Raw genomic sequence first — 16,646 nt, 5'->3', positions numbered from 1 at the left:
TATATGAGTGTACCTTTTCCCCCACATCCTCGCCAACATTTATCGTTACTTATATTCTTGATCATTGCCATTCTGACAAGAGTAAGATGAGTCTTAGTGTAGTTTTAATTTGTGTTTCACTAATTGTTTAGAGATGTTGAACATTTTTTCATATATTTGTTGATTGTATTTCTTCTTTTGAGAAGTGTGTTTAGTTCTTTTGTCCATGTATTTGTTGGGTTATTTGGGTTTTTGGTATTAAGTTTTTTAACACCTCTTTATAGGCTCTTAGGGGAGCAATACTTATTAATGGCTCCATTACTGAAATCCCATTTGGAAAACTGGTACATGTGGTGTTGATACCCTTGGATTCCTTGAAATAACAGGTTTCTGTCATGTATTGAGAATAGGATTCCATATTTTAATGACAGTTTTGAAAAATGATCTATTTAATGAAACAGATAATCACTGTCCCACTCATCACCCACCTTTAGGTATATTTGTCAAACATTTCATTACAAGTGATGTACAAGTATATTCTTTCTATGAGTATGCCACCATGAAACCCACAGTTCTGTTTAATTAAAATACACTAACAAAAAGTATGTTCAAAGCAAAACACATGGGATTAACCACAATTGTATGATTACTTAAGTTTTGCTGACTTTTTGGAAGGTGCTAATATGTCCACACTCCATCTTCTGGAGCAATAAGAGATTTTGATCTGGAGTAAGTCTTTGAAGGACTTAGTTTATTCTTAGGTCCACCCAGTGACATGACAGTCAAACAATATGTTTGTTTAGTTTGGGTTTTATTGTTTAAAATATAAGTCCATTGAGTGTCAAAATATAGAACTCCTTAAAATGATTACATGAAGCCAAGAACTGGAACTCTGAAAACTTATTCCATTGAAGACAGAGACCCTTCTCAGTAGAACAGAGACAGGACCAGCCATGAGTTTTGGAAGACTAGCAGATAGTGACATTTAATGCACCTATAACAGCATAGGTCGGCCTCATTCTTGTCTTTACTGGCCCAGGGTCTCACGTTATTAGTGCCTGGCGGTGATACTATCATTCCAATTCCAAGACCTATTCAGATTGTCAGTTGGATATACTAAGTGATCAAGAGAAAGATAACAAATTCTTCTAGATGGGTAGTTCCTCCCTGGTAATTTCATAGCTGCCTTTCCAGAAAAGAAAATTCCTGTTGTGTTTAGATTACAGGAGGATTATGATCATAGCTACTTCATGGCAACCTTTATTACTGATCACATCAGACATCAGACATTGTGCAAACTATCTGAATGCGTGAAAAACCTCTGATAAGAGGATCTCTTCAAGATGATAAAAATTATAATAAATAGAATTTTTTCTGAAAGAAAAATTTCAAAACTTTGGTTTTCATAATGCTAAAAGAACTTTATTCTACAGTTGAATCACCTTAATAAATATATAAATTTTCTTAAAAAAAAGAAATTGAATTGTTAAAGCATGAAAGGTGGGTCCTAAGACTTGATGGGTCTCTTCAAAAGCACTGTTCCTCTGCTCCAGATTAATTTTCTTTGTCATGCCTTGAGTCCTTGGATTTGACCAAAGAAGATTAATTAGAAGATGCTAGCCAGAGCTCTGTGGTATTCCTCTCCATCTGAGATCAAATTAGACTGTGAGAAATTTAAAGGAATTAAAAACTATTACAGACTGCTTGTGGGCCCCCCCACCTAAAATGTACATATTAAAATCTACCCCCAATGTGGTAGTATTTGGAGGTGGGACCTTTGGATGGTTGTTAAGTACTGAGGACAGAGTCTTCATTAGTAGGATTAGTATCCTCATAAACAGAGCCAGCTGCTTCAGCCTTCCACCATGTGAGGACACAGTGAGAATCCACCATCTAAAGTTAGAAAGGGGGTTGTCATCAGACACCAAATATGCTAGCGCCTTGATCTTGGACTCCTCAGCTTCCAGAACTCTCAGAAATAAAATTCTATTGTTTCTAGGCTGCCCACTCTATGACATTTTGTTATGGCCACATGAACAGACCAAGAAATTAAACTTGGCAAATCCCACAAGACCAAAATACTTTCACTGTCTTTTCCAGGTGAACATTCACTTTATTTCCAAGGGTAAATTTATTTATGAGGGCAAATAGTATTGACTTAAGTGCTTTCCCAGTGTGGAAAGCAGTAGAGAAAGGAAAAGGGAAATTCCTGAAATCTTCCCATCAGCCCATAATCTGTGGGACATAGCCAAGCCAACAGAGAGCCATAGATGGCATTTTGTGTGTGCTCAGTTTCTCTGTGCCTCATGTTTATAGTTTATAGCTATTGTGCCCTGTGAGATACACCTTGCCAAGTTATCAGGCAGAGTTTAACCTGATATTTGTTAAATGGGTTTTCTCTACTAGCCTGCAGCTGAATGTAAATAAATGTAATAGGATGCATTTATTTATGAAATGGAAAAATGCCAAAAAAAAAAAACTAGTGTCAAAATGACTTCCAGGGGATTGAGATTAATTTGCATCTGCTCATCCTGTGCCTCCTACACATTAGGAATGTCTTTGTGTTATCTAAAACTAAAAATACCTAAAGATTATATTATAGTATTTGACATATAATCTTCCTGAACTCTCTTGAGAGATTTTTGTCTCTTTTTTAACCACTACATCTAAATGATCAAATGATTCTTAACTTTTTCTAATTATTTTATGTAATATGTTAAGATTTCATGGCTGAGAACCATGACTTCAAAAACAATACATTCTCAATAAATTAAAAAGCACTGTGGAAACAAATTATTCAAGTTAGTTTCTCTTGCCAAGCTATTTATTGACATTGATATAAAAACATTAACTTGGTATTTAAATTGGTTTCTCTGTTCTTTTCTTGAGACAATATCTTGCTTTTACCTCTGTACTCAAATGTGTCTTTTCCCCAAAGTACATAGTTTAATTATGCATCAATATTGTTGATGGAAAAGGCAAAGATAGAAAGTAAATTGCTTTATAATCACAGCCTAGTAGCTCTTAAAATGGCAGTGGATTGAAGAAAATTAATAGCAATTTCACAAATGCAATAGACTGTGTAGGAAATACCCTGCTAATTCTCATATCCAAATGCATTCTTTTCTAGGCAGTATCTGAGTAAAAGGGGGAAATATTCTTTTAGACTCCACTGAATATAAACAACCCCGAATCCACCTGAGGATTTAATGAAAACTTCAATGGAGAGTTGAATAAAGAACAGAGATCCATTAGAGCATGCTCTTCGTTCATTCAGGTGATATCTGTGTCCCACCTAATTATACCAGGCTCTATTTCATGAAGGTTCAAGCACCAACTTGTAGTCAACTCTGGGACCTACAATGGAATTCGTTTCTGTGGTCAGTTGATTCTATCAAAGAAGATTGGGCGTAGTCTCAAGGAATGGTATAGAACTTGGAGGTGGTATTCCAACAGAGTGAAAATAACTTAAAGATTAAGGATGTAGACACAGAGTTAGACCATCTGAAGTCAAATCATTGCTGTATCTTTCATCAGTTGAGTAACCCTGGGCAACTTATAGAACCTTGCCTGAGTTTCAATTTTCTCATTTGTGTGATAATAAAATTACCTCTTCTTCAGGTTCCTGAGCATGAAAATGACAGCATCTACTCTAAGTTTCCTTAGCTTTCATTTCAGAATGCTTAATGATATCTGGCTGCCCTCTGCATCCGTGCAGCTGACTGAACCTCTGAAGCTCTTATTGCCATGGTGGGTATGTGCTCAGGGACAATTCAGACACACTCAATGATGTATGTCACATGGTCCTCCAGATTCTGACTTTAAACCCCTCTGGCAGGTTGGAGGACAAGGCAGCCTATTAACCTCAGTCATTTTTATTTGACAATGGGAAAGGCCTGAGCTGATGGGTAAGTATAGAAAATGAAGATGTGCTCTGTTATTTCAGCCCCTGAGCAGTCTTCTGCACAGATTCTTTCAGTTTTTAATCTTCAAAGCATTCTGATTGTAAAAAATGTTAAAAGAGAGAACACGCATATGCTGTAACAAAAAAGTGAAGCCCCACGAGTTCAGTTACATCTGTGGGGTAATTTTCCACAAAAAAGACATTTCATTGTCTTTACGAAGTAGTTCCATATAAAAGTTCAAAATTATTTCCATAAAACCTAGATATTAGAATATAGTAGGTTGTAACCAGGAGATATAACAGATAATAGGCAAAGTCAAGGTCTGTACATCTGATCACTCGGTTTTTCAACCATCTGAAACACAGCTGGTGGTAGGGTGAGCCTGGTGGTGACGTTGTCACGAAGAAGATACAAATGACTGACATAGTCAATTTCAAGCTGATAAAGTGAACTCATCATTCTTGAAATGCAAAGTATTGAATGACAAATTCACAAAAGTCAGAGAAAGGGAAAGTAGCAAAATTACTAATCTTTCTTCACTGAAAGACTATTGAAAATTGATTCATACAAACAGAAAATAACCATAGTAAGAGGAGATATGAAACTATACCTATTGGAATTCTTTGTGATACATTTTGTTTCATGAAACAGATGACAAGCCTTTTTTAAAAGAAGCAGAAATACAGTAGTTCTTTAAAATGATGCTGTTAACTTGGATTTTTTTATATGTGTGTATATGTGTACATAAATATATAAGAATGTGTGTATATGTGTATATATATATATATATATTCATACAATCATCTGATGTTTGCCTTCCTTAATGAAGCTATTAATTTATTCAGAAAGACAAAGGGCTGTGATATAGACACACACTTTCCATACATATACAAAAATTAAAGATTTAATAATTTTAGCTCATTTCATTTAAAATGTTCTTATCAAATTCTGGTTATTAAGTACTGGGCAGAATTAAAAGAACATGCAACACTCTGCCTGTCCTCAAAGAGTTTATAAGTAAAGAAATGGAGGGCCTGTGTAAATATACACAGTTCTAGGTGTGTGGTTCATGCAAAATACTCAGCATGAATTAAACAGAAACCCAAACAAGGAAGAAACCTTTGTTGAGATGTTCATATGAAATCCAGATAGGATAGTAACATTAACTGAGCTGTAAAGAATGAATGGAGGTTTTCACAGAATGTAACAGGCTTTAAATAGCACTTGTTAAAAATATTCCTTCACTTCATTTTAGGAACCAAGATACCGTGTGGCCATTCTAAGCTGAGAAACTTGCACAAGTCAAGGCTTATAAAAAATCATATCCATCTTCAAAGACCCAACACCAGTGCAGGCTCCCCTCCAAAGATTTCTCTGTTTCCCCAATGCTACTTACAGTTGATTTCTTCTATTTTATGATCTAGTTAGTATGACAAAAATTCCTATGCTTGTTTTATCCTCCATCATTTGGCATGCCATAAAGTCCTTAAAGAAAGTAAAATTTTTGTCTCATTTGTCTTTATCCATAAATATTCTCTTGGCATCAGCAATTATTTGTTTAAAGATTGAATGAGCCCAGGAACATTCTTCAAAGAGTTATGACTGCTCTAAAATAATCCAAGCCTTCCACACTTTATGCTGTGACGTAGTTGGTTATGGAAGTGTACAAAATTGAATTGGAGCCCGCTATAAGAAAAGCTTAGACAGTGGATCTGTTGATTCTCAAGCTTTCTACAGTGAGATGCAATCTCTGAATTGAGTCAATTGATTGAACAGCTTAAACTACGTGATCCTGACTTATCTTTAGGATTCTTGGTTCCATTTATACAAAACAACAGAAAAATTGGGCAAAGGCTAAATAGGTTGAATCAATATCAAGAACCAATTTTTAACACCATTTTCTTCTCCTTCAATTGCAGATTATTTTTATTTGTCCCTGAATAGCACAAATGATAAGGTAAAGTTTTTATTTTATTTTTCTTGTGGACATGCAACTTAAATGTTAAAGCTAAATCTTTGCTATATGTACACACACCTCACCAGAATTTCAAGGTTTGAAAACACGTCTCTGCAAGAAATGAAATGAGAACTACTGGTAAAAATGCAGGTCATGCAGACCAAGAATCTGAATTATTGGAATCAAAAATACTGTTTCCATCATCCGTTTTACAGTGAAAAGCACACTTAGAAGTTGGAGGACCAGGGTTTTTGTTCTTGAACTGACACTTTCCACAATCTGTTGGACCTGGGACAGCATGAACTTACTTATTCACTCTATCTACCTATTAATAAAATCTATTTAATCTATTTCCCTTCTGATGCTAATACTTTATAGCCCTAAAGTTGAAATCTCTCCCTATAGATGTTGAAACTGGAGCCAGGAACTGGCTTATTACATTATGGTTTGGCCCAAAACAACAATTCCTACTTTTTTCCCTGCATTTTTAATCTCTCCCATATGAGGTTTTATCTTGTAAGTATAGATATGCTTCACTATCTAGCTTTTTCATCTAGAAGGTTTTTAGAAACCATTAACAATTTGCATCTTTTTCTTTTTTTGAAATTCTTTTAAGATTTGGGTGGATACAACAATTTTATGTGGGAGATAGAAGAAATAGCTTTGTGTGGTCCTTGGCAAAGTCACTCAATAGGTGTATTATCTGTAGTAAGTGCTCAATAAGTTATTTGCTGAATTATGTCAGAGAAACAACCCTGGAAATTTAGATATGCTGACACCTGGTAATGGGAAGAGGGATTGTTTATGATTATAAAATGGAAGCCATCAAAAATATTTTTAAAGTCTGCATTTGCTAAGAACTTAGGTACCAGAGGGCTTCACAGAGGGATCTTGTAAAGAATTAAAAACTCCAAGAATTAAGTGTTATTGTCACCCCATTTAAAATTAATGAAACCAGGTTTTCAGTTAAGAAATTGCTCAAAGTCATTAAAAGAAGGACAGAGATTTGGTTGGAATTCTGTCTGAGCTCTGAGCTTTAGACTTAAAGGAAAAAAAGTATGTATGTGTGTGTATGTATGTATATATATACACATATATATGTAAATATGTATGTTTGTGTGTATAAATATGTATGCACACACATCTATATACTTAGATGTATGTATACATATACATATATGTGTGTATATGTATTATACATGTATATACAGATATATATGTGTATGTGTGTATGTGTATGTATATGTATGTATGTATGTGTGTGTGTGTGTGTGTGTGTGTATCCTGCTCTCCTTGGTCACTGTTTTGCATTACATTGAAAATGTTTGTTAAACAATTTTGTTTTTGGAGTTCTCAAGAAATACTCAAAAATTGTTTTCTATTTCTCTGATTATTTTTCTACCTAAAACTATCCATTTTTATTGCTGTCTACTTGATCCTTGTAACACTGTCTAAACACTTATCATGGAATCAAAAGTCCTTCAAGAAGTTGGTTTTAATCTCTCAATCAGGCTTATTTCATGCCACAGTGGATGAGGATGAGGGAGGTAGAGGACTTCATGACTTGTCTGATTTTTTTCTTCTAGATTAAAATTAAAACGTTGGTCCCCAAGACAGTTCCTTCAGGCTAAGCATCTGTTTGGTCATCGTCCAGGTGCCTTTCCTTGGGCCTCTGTCCTAGTAGACTCTCAATAGAAGAGCTATTTTTGTTCCAGAGTTCACATCCCATTGGTAGACTTCCATCCACAGTTTCCTCCTCTTCACTGCTACTTAATCAGCAGACAAGGACTATAGGCAATTTAATAAGTCTTCTTATTTTCAGAGCCCCCTCAAATGAACAGTTTCCTCAGATATCTGAACGGGAGGCAGTATAATATCACTGGCATGAATACAGACTTCTGAGTCAGGCAGAACTGAGATTTAACTCCAATTCTCATTATTTTCTAATTGTGCAACCTTGGATAACTCCGTTTCCTCATCTACAAAATGCAATGATCCTGTCTCATGTAACTGTTGTCAAGATCAAACAAAATCAGATAAATCTAGTAAAGCTCTCAACAGAGTGCCTCGCCCATATGTTTAAAGAACTGTAGGCTCTTTTAAATAAACAGGAAGGGAAATTTCACAATAAGATAAAAGAACTTTTGAGTTTTGAGTTTTGACCAAAATTTTCAGCTTTTTATATGCTCTGCCTTGGCCATGAAGGTGCCAGACCCCTGCTTATCATTGAAAGCACCCTGATCTTACTCGTAGCTGGTCATGAAGAGGAGGCCAAATGATGGTGCCAACAGTTCTTGACTGCTACCTGCAGCATGCATTCATTTGCATAAACATCAATTTTCTTTTTCCCACAAATGTCCTTCTTCTTATCCTGAAGCTGCTCCTGATGTAGAAGCTGGCATTTATGCCTTCAAAGGCCTGACCCCTAATTCATACATTTGTTTCAAGTCTCCATGCTTTTTGGTGGGGAGCAAAGACAAGATGTATCCCTTCCTTGCTAAGATGCACAACGATCACTCACAACATTAAAGTCATAGTATGCTTGAAAGGCCCCTTGCCCGCCATGACAGAGAAGCTCATTTTTTCACGACTGTATTTAGGAAGCATGGCCCTTCTCTAGTTCCCTAAACTTTTTCAGGATCTGCCTCTCTACTACCCATATAAACAATTTTGATTCCTGTTCAGCATTCTGGAAAACAGCAAGAAAATGAACTTAAGAGTGTGATTCTAGTAATAAACAGACATGGACTTATGTCTTGCCCTCTACCCTAGATGTCTCAGCTATGAAACTCAACACATCTGAAGCCAACCCATGAGTAACCATTTGAATTAGGGTAATGTCCTCAAAGTTTTGGGTGGGCAGAGTTTGGGGACAAAATGGATTTTAACACCACTTACCCCTTTGCACAATTGCGTGCAACCACCTGGAAAATAATACAGTATTTAGTTTTGAGAAAGAAATAGGATAATAGTCCCTAGTACCTGGCACATAGAAAGCACCCACATAGAGCAATTTATTTTACAATTTTTATGCATAAGACACAGCACTGCCTATTCTCTAATCTTTAATCTTGTTCCTTCATTTCTAAAACCAACAAATTTTGAAGACTCATGTAGTTGGTATATTAGTTGAGGTTCTTCAGACAGACATAACCAATAGAGAGAAAGGCAGGGTAAAGAGGGGTTTTTTTTTAGAGGAATTAGCTCACCTGACTGCAGAGACTGAAAAGTCTGTGATAGGCCTTCTGCAGTCTGGGGAGCCAAGGAAGCTGGTAGTGTGGCTCAGCCCAAGTCCATAGGCCTCAGAACGAGGGAAGCCAATAATGCAACCTTCAGTCAGGGGCCAAAGGCCTGAGAACTCAGAATGCTAACTGATGGAATTCCTGAGCTTTGAAGACCAGAGAAACCCAGGGTTCTGATTTCCAAGGGCAGGAGAAGAAAGGTTGCCAGTTGTGGGAGAAGAGAGAGAATTCCTCTCTACTCCACATGTTTGTTTTACCCAAGCCGTCAGCGGATTTCATGGGGTCTGCCCACATTGGGTGAGTACAGACCTTCCTAACTCAGTCGACGTAATTTACATGCCAGTCTCTTTCAAAACTCCCTCATGGACATATCCAGAAGTAATGCTTTACTAGTCCTCTATCCTTTAATCTAGTTGAGTTAACACTGTTAGTTAGATGTAAAGGGGGCAGTTTTGGTTTGTCGATAACTCCCAGAAAAGACGCTCCGCAGATACAGGTCTCACACTTTTATTCAAGCGGACAAAACGTGTCTGCTCGGGGGAAAGGGGAAAGGGAAAGAGAGCCGAAAAGATGGCGCAGGGTTCCTTGTATTGGAATTTCGCGGGCTGGGAGGAACCAATCACGGAGGAGAATTATTACAGACTGACTGATGGACCAATGACATATCGGAACGTAATGTAGGGGGGCGGGCAGGAAGGTTACAGCGACGTAAGCCGGAAATTCCTGTAATGGGAGAGGCGGACTTAACACAGATTGACAGGTGATGCCTGTAGCAGGAGAGAAAAAGGTGGCTTTATACCTAACATTCCCCCATTTCCTTTTTTATAAAAAAAAATTTTTTTGGGTACATGGATGAAGGTCAGTCTTCTGTAATTACTTCCTGCTGGGGTATGGACATAGAACTGGTATCATTGTGACAGGAAGAACTGGAGACTTGATAGTTTCTCTGGAGGCACATTTGCAGCCAGGCTCCAATTTTTGTGAGATCCTGATATTTCTGCAATACAAGTTGATTAATTGACATGGAAGTAAAGACAAGGGGTTCCCCTCCTTGGCTGGCATTCTATTGGAAAGAAAATTCGGTGGTTAGGAAAATTGTAAGTAGGCCTCCGGTTCTCATGGTTGGGCATGGTTGTCTGGTATCGTCTGGCTCCCAGTTTCTGGAATGGGAGGAAGGGTGGAGGGCTTCATGATCTTCAGTCTGAGACGAAGGGGTCCTACAGGAGTGGCTGAGTATCGGTTGGAAGAAGCCTGTGGATTAGGAGCTGGAGAAGGGTTAGTGGACCGAGAATAGAGCTTAACCCAAGAAATGTGTAGCATCCTGGTAGATTTTGTACCTTGACAGCTGTTGGCGTGGTTAGGATCACTGTATGGGGTCCCTGCCACTTGGGAGATAGAGGGATTGTAGCTTCTTGAGGAGGAGAAATAAGAACTTGGTCTCCTATTTGAAGAGGTTGGGTAAGGAGGCCAGATAAAGGTTTGGGTAGGGTGGAGTCAGCATAACCCCATAGAAATGCTCGAATGTGATTTAGGAGAGGAATGGATATTTGAGAAGGAAGAAGGGAAGGAAGGGGCACTATTCCAGGTGGCAGGATGGGACGACCATACATTAACTCAAAAGGGGAAATATTAGTTGGTTTCTTTGGGAATGAGCGAAGACGCAGAAGAGCGAGAGGTAGGAGTTTAACCCAATCGAGGTGAAGTTCTAAAGAGAGCTTGGTTAAAACATTTTTAAGAGTTCGGTTTGCTCTTTCTACTTTGCCTGATGACTTTGGGTGAAAAGGGATGTGGAAATGCCAAGGGACCCCGAGAGTCTTGGCAAGTTGTTGGGTGACCTGGGAAATGAATTCAGGTCCATTATCTGACTGGAAGGAAGTAGGTACTCCAAAGCGAGGGATGATTTCATGAAGGATGAAGGTAGAGACAGTTATTGCCCTTTTGTTGGATGTGGGGATGGCTTCAATCCATCCTGAAAAGGTGTCTATCATAACCAATAGGTATTTAGACTTCCTTACTGTGGGCATGTGAGTGAAGTCAAGCTGCCAGTCTACCCCGGGAATGGTGCCACGGGCTTGGTGAGTTGGAAAAATGGGAGCCTGACAGCTGTAGGATTTGTTCGCAGGCAGACTTCACATGAGGAAGAGAGTTCCTTTAGAAATGAGATATCAGAGGAAAACAGTTGCAGATGAGTTTTAGCAAATTGTAAGAGTGAAGAAAGGTTGGGGTGAAACAGACAATGGAGATAAGAAAGTATTTCCCTGTTGGTGGTGAAGGCAAAGGATTATGGAGAGCCATAATAGGGGCTGGCCTGGATGAGAGGGCAGCCCTTTTAGCCTCCTCATCTGCCTTGTTATTACCTGAAGAGATGAATGATTGATGTGTTTGATGGGCCCTGCAATGTACAAGGCCTGTAGTTGCTGGGAGGTGAACAGCCTCAAGGAGGTTTAGAATGTAACTAGAGTTGGTGATGGAGTTTCCTCTTGTACTAAGAAGGCCTCTCTCTTTCCAGATAGCAGCATGAGAGAGGATAATGTGAAAAGCATATTTGGAGTCAGTGTAGACTGTAAGGGATTGTCCCTTTGCGAGGGTGAATGCGCGGGTAAGGGCAATTAGTTCCGCCTGTTGATTGGTAGTGTTGTTGGGTAGTGGTCCCGATTCTATTACCTTTTTAAGAGAGACAATGGCATATCCAGCTCGACGGATTCCTTTATGGAGAAATGAGCTTCCATCAGTGGACCATACGAAAGTAGGGTTGTGTAGAGCTCCTTCCTGGACGTTAGAGGGGTAGGGAAGTAAATCTTCCAGGATCTCAAGGCAGCTGTGGGTTGCAGAAGCATGTATTTTGGAAGGTAGGGGTAAGAGGGTGGCTGGATTTAGAGGAGAGCATGTTTTGAAGGAAATGGAAGAGTCCTCAATAAGAGCTGTTTGTAAGGTTAACACCCGGCAGGGTGGTAGCATTTGCAGACCTTTATAAGTAAGAAGCTTAGATAGATGATGAGGTGAGTGCACTTCGGTGGGAGCCCCGAAAGAAAGTTTTTTTGATTCCTGAATTAAGACAAATGCTGCTGCTAATACTCTAAGACATGGTGCCCAGCCCCTTATAGTGGGGTCTAACCTCTTTGACAGGTATGCTATTGGTCCAAAAGTAGGACCAAACATGTGTCCTAAGACCCCCAGGGCAAATCCACTTTTCTCAGAGACAAACAGGTAGAATAGTTTGGTTAAGTCAGGGAGATGTAGGGCTGGGGCTTGAAGAAGGGCTTTCCTTAAGATCTGGAAAGGGGCTTCCACTGTGTTGAGGAGAGGTTCAGTGGGAGTACCCTTTGAAGCCTCATATAGGGGAGCTGCTAGGATGGAAAAATTGGGGATCCAGGATCGTAAATATCCTGCTAATCCCAAAAAGGAAAGGATTTCTTCTTTGGTGGATGGAGTGGGCATGTCCTGTATTAACGCTTTTCTCTCTACAATGATGGCTTTAAATCCAGGTGAGAGGCTGACACCTAAGTAAACAACCTGAGGCTGGGAAAGTTGCACCTTTGCTGGAGAAACTCTATAACCCCTGTCACCCAGAAAGTTCAAAAGCTTAATTGTGTCCCTTTGGGAGTCCTCAAGAGAGGGGCTACATAAAAGAAGATCATCAACATACTGTAAAAAGAAGGAGGAAATGAATGTGAGAGAAGCAAGATCCTGAGATAATGTTTGGCCAAAGAGATGAGGACTGTCTCGGAAACCCTGTGGGAGAACTGTCCAGGTCAGCTGAGAAGAAACTCGAGTGAAAGGGTCAGTCCAAGTAAAAGCAAAGAGATCCTGTGAATCAGGGTGAAGTGGGACAGTAAAAAAATGCATCCTTTAAATCTAGCACTGAAAAGTACGTGGTGGAAGACGGGATAGAAGAAAGTAGGGTGTAAGGATTGGATACAATGGGAAAGATGGGGACCACTGCTGAGTTAATGATGCGGAGGTCTTGCACTAGACGGTAAGATCCATTAGATTTCTTAACAGCCAGGATGGGAGTGTTATAAGGCGAGTTGGCAGGGCGCAGAAAGCCTTTCTGCCTTAGATCCTGGATGATTGGTTGAAGTCCTATGAGGCTCCTTTGGGGAAAGGGGATATTGGGCCTGGGCTGGGTAGGATGTTGGGTCCTTTAAATGAATGAGTACAGGTGAGCATTTAGCTACAGAGGGTGTATGAGTGTCCCAGACCTTGGGGTCAACCAGGGAGGGAGGAAGGGGATATGAGGACTCTATTTGAGTTGTATATTCCTGTAGAGTCATAAGGAGAGGAATAGCAGAGGAGTCTCGGCTAAGGCGCATGGTGGGCGAGAAGGAAATAGAGGCACCCAATTTGGTTAGGATGTCCCTTCCCAGAAGGGGAATGGGACATGAAGGAATTATTAAAAAGGAATGAGTAAAGCCAATTTGTCCTATATGGCAGCTTATTGGAGGGGTTTGTAGGGGATTATATGGTTTTCCCTCTACCCCGACAATAGAGGATTTGGCAGGGGAAGTGGGTCCCCAAAACTCCCGCAGCACTGAGAATGTGGCTCCAGTGTCTATAAGGAAAGGGATCTGCCTGCCTGCCACCGTAAGGGTCACCCGGAACTCCTGAGTCGTGATGGTTGTCGGGTGTAGAAGTCCCGGGCCCCTTCATTCATCCATTGCCAATCCCAGCAAATCGCCGGAGGGAGGGGCCAAGGATGACCTGGCACTTCTCTGAGCACCAGGGCAATCCACTGCCCAATGTCCCAGTTGGTGGCATTTTGGACAAGGACTTGGGGGCTGCTGGGGGTTGGGGCAGGCTCGTGCCCAGTGGCCCTCTTGCCTGCACTTGAGGCATAGGCTTGCAGGTCTTCTGGGAGCTTGGGCGCCCCTAGCGGTGGACAGTTGGGCAGGTCTAGCCGGCTGAAAGGCTTTGGCCAGCATTTGGTATTTTAATTTTTGGTTTTTTCCTTCCCTTCCATTATAAACCTTGAATGCCACTGCTAGAATGTCTGGCTGTGGGGTAAGGGGCCCCCTATCCAACTGCCTCAATTTCATCTTTATGTCAGGGTAACTTTGGGAAAAATAATAAGTCATAAGTAGCTGCCGTCCCTCTGGGGTTTCAGGATCCTGGTTGGTGTACTTAAGCATGGCCTCTGTAAGGCGGCTTAGAAATGCTGATGGGTTTTCATCTTTGTCCTGTATTACTTCCTGAAGTTTATCATAGTTAATGGGTTTAATAGTAGCTTTTCGTAGACCTGCAAGGACGCAAGTTTGAAACCTATCTCGCTGTAGACACCCAGCCTCAGTATTATAGTCCCATAGGGGCTCTCTATTTGGTACCGCTTCGGCTCCAATGGGATGGTTTGGGGTCGAATGATGAATGTCATCTGCATAATCGCGCTCCTGTTCCCAGACTCTCCTGAGTTCCTCAGGGGTTAGGGTGTTGGACATGATTACGTAAATGTCATGCCAGGTAAGGTTATAAGACTGGATAAGGTATTGAAATTCCTTAATGAAGTTTGCAGGGTTGGAGGTGAAGGAACCTAGCCGCTTCTCTATTTGAGACAGATCAGACAGTGAAAAGGGGACATGAACTTTGATTATTCCCTCCATGCCAGCCACCTCCCGTAAAGGGGCTAAGATATGTGCACGGGACCTTGTGTTGGGGGGACTTGGTGGGCTGAATGGAGGAGCGGAAGGAGAAACAGAATGAGGCAAAGAAGAAGAATGGGTAAGGGATTCTGCAGTAGGAGGCTTGTAAGGAGATGACTCATCGGCTGAATCGAATTCAGAAGGGAAAGAAGGGTTAAAAGGTGGGGGAGAAGCCAAGAGAACAGGTTCAGGTTTTTTGGGAGAGCAAAGATTAGGTTTAGGCTGAAAGAAAGAAAAAACACGAAGGGGAAAAGTTCCTTTCCATTCACCAGGTTGCCCACATATGTATTTAATTATAACTACTACAATTAGGCATACAATTATACCTAGTAAAAAACTAGAATTTAGGGTGTCATAAATAGACCATTCTGACTTACTATCTAAAGGACAATTTAGCTCTGATTCAGGGAATAGGTGAAGGGGTTTGAGATGGTTTAATAAGCATCTCAGGGGCGAGTTTGCTGGGTTGGATGTTTTGAATTTCATGGTAATCTGAGACCCACCTGGGTAGTGGATTTGGCGTCCCAGAATCCACGGTGCCAGGCAACGAGAGGTTAAAAACAATGATTAGGTCGTCACCCGAAATCACTGTTTAACCGGGCAAAAAAGCCGAGAGAGGGTTTGAAGACCTGGCCAGGATTTTGAGCGAGAGCCGCCGGGGGGGCGGGGGGGAAGCCGCAGGGCAGCCAGAGGGACTAGCAGCGGCAGAAGTGAGTGAACTTCAAACCCTGAGAAAGAATCACAGCACCATAAAATTCAGACATCCACCCAACAACTAAGACCAATTATGAGGACCAAGGAGGTACCCCCACACCTTGGCGGTTGAGTGGCAGGAGCCACGAGGGGTGAAGCCGCAGGGCGGCGAGAGATGAAGCCGCAGGGCGAACAGCGAAAGGCTGCAAGCCGGCGGAGGGAGCTGGGGGTGGCTGCTTTTTAATAAGGAGAGGGACTGCAGCGGACTGCAGGTGGAGCTGCAGGTAGCCAAGATGTGTTTAAATGGTCAGGGGCCTGCCTAAGGGGAACTCACCAATTTTGGAGTCCGGTGTTGTATGCAGAAAATTGGGCATCCAGGTAAATGGAAGGTGAGCCTGAATCTGCGGGTGCAGGAGCAATCAGATGGGGTTCCGCTTGCTTAGTCGGCGGGAAAAAAACCCATCCCGGGTTTCGGCACCAGATGTTAGTTAGATGTAAAGGGGGCAGTTTTGGTTCGTTGATAACTCCCAGAAAAGACGCTCCGCAGATACAGGTCTCACACGAGGAACTTTTATTCAAGCGGACAAAACGTGTCCGCTCGGGGGAAAGGGGAAAGGGAAAGAGAGCCGAAAAGATGGCGCAAGGTTCCTTGTATTGGAATTTCGCGGGCTGGGAGGAACCAATCACGGAGGAGAATTATTACAGACTGACTGATGGACCAATGACATATTGGAACGTAATGTAGGGGGGCGGGCAGGAAGGTTACAGCGACATAAGCCGGAAATTCCTGTAACGGGAGAGGCGGACTTAACACAGATTGACAGGTGATGCCTGTAGCGGGAGAGAAAAAGGTGGCTTTATACCTAACAAACACCTAAAACTTAATCATCACAGATGGAATGTTCTATTTATCAACTCATTTGAAAAACTCATTGAAAATATGCTTAATGTTATGAAGTAAAACTGGAATGAATTACAGAAAGTCAGTGGCAAATGGATAAGGAATACTATCTCCATCACTTTCTGGACAGCACCAAATAACTTGACATTTTGAAAAGAAGATCATCAAGAGATTATTCAATGATTTCTGAAAACTATGTTGAACAAAAGGATTTTAGTATGAGCTAAGTATTATATGATGTTGAAAAATTAACATTGCTTGTTAGGTGTCATTGTGATTATGCAGGAAAATATTTGGGGGATATTCATGTCAAAAATTTTAAAGATGAAGTGTCAT

Source organism: Sciurus carolinensis, chromosome 5 (assembly GCF_902686445.1).
Source record: "Sciurus carolinensis chromosome 5, mSciCar1.2, whole genome shotgun sequence".
Taxonomy (NCBI): domain Eukaryota; kingdom Metazoa; phylum Chordata; class Mammalia; order Rodentia; family Sciuridae; genus Sciurus; species Sciurus carolinensis.
The sequence above is the reverse complement of the archived record's forward strand: the minus strand, read 5'-3'. Positions refer to the sequence as shown.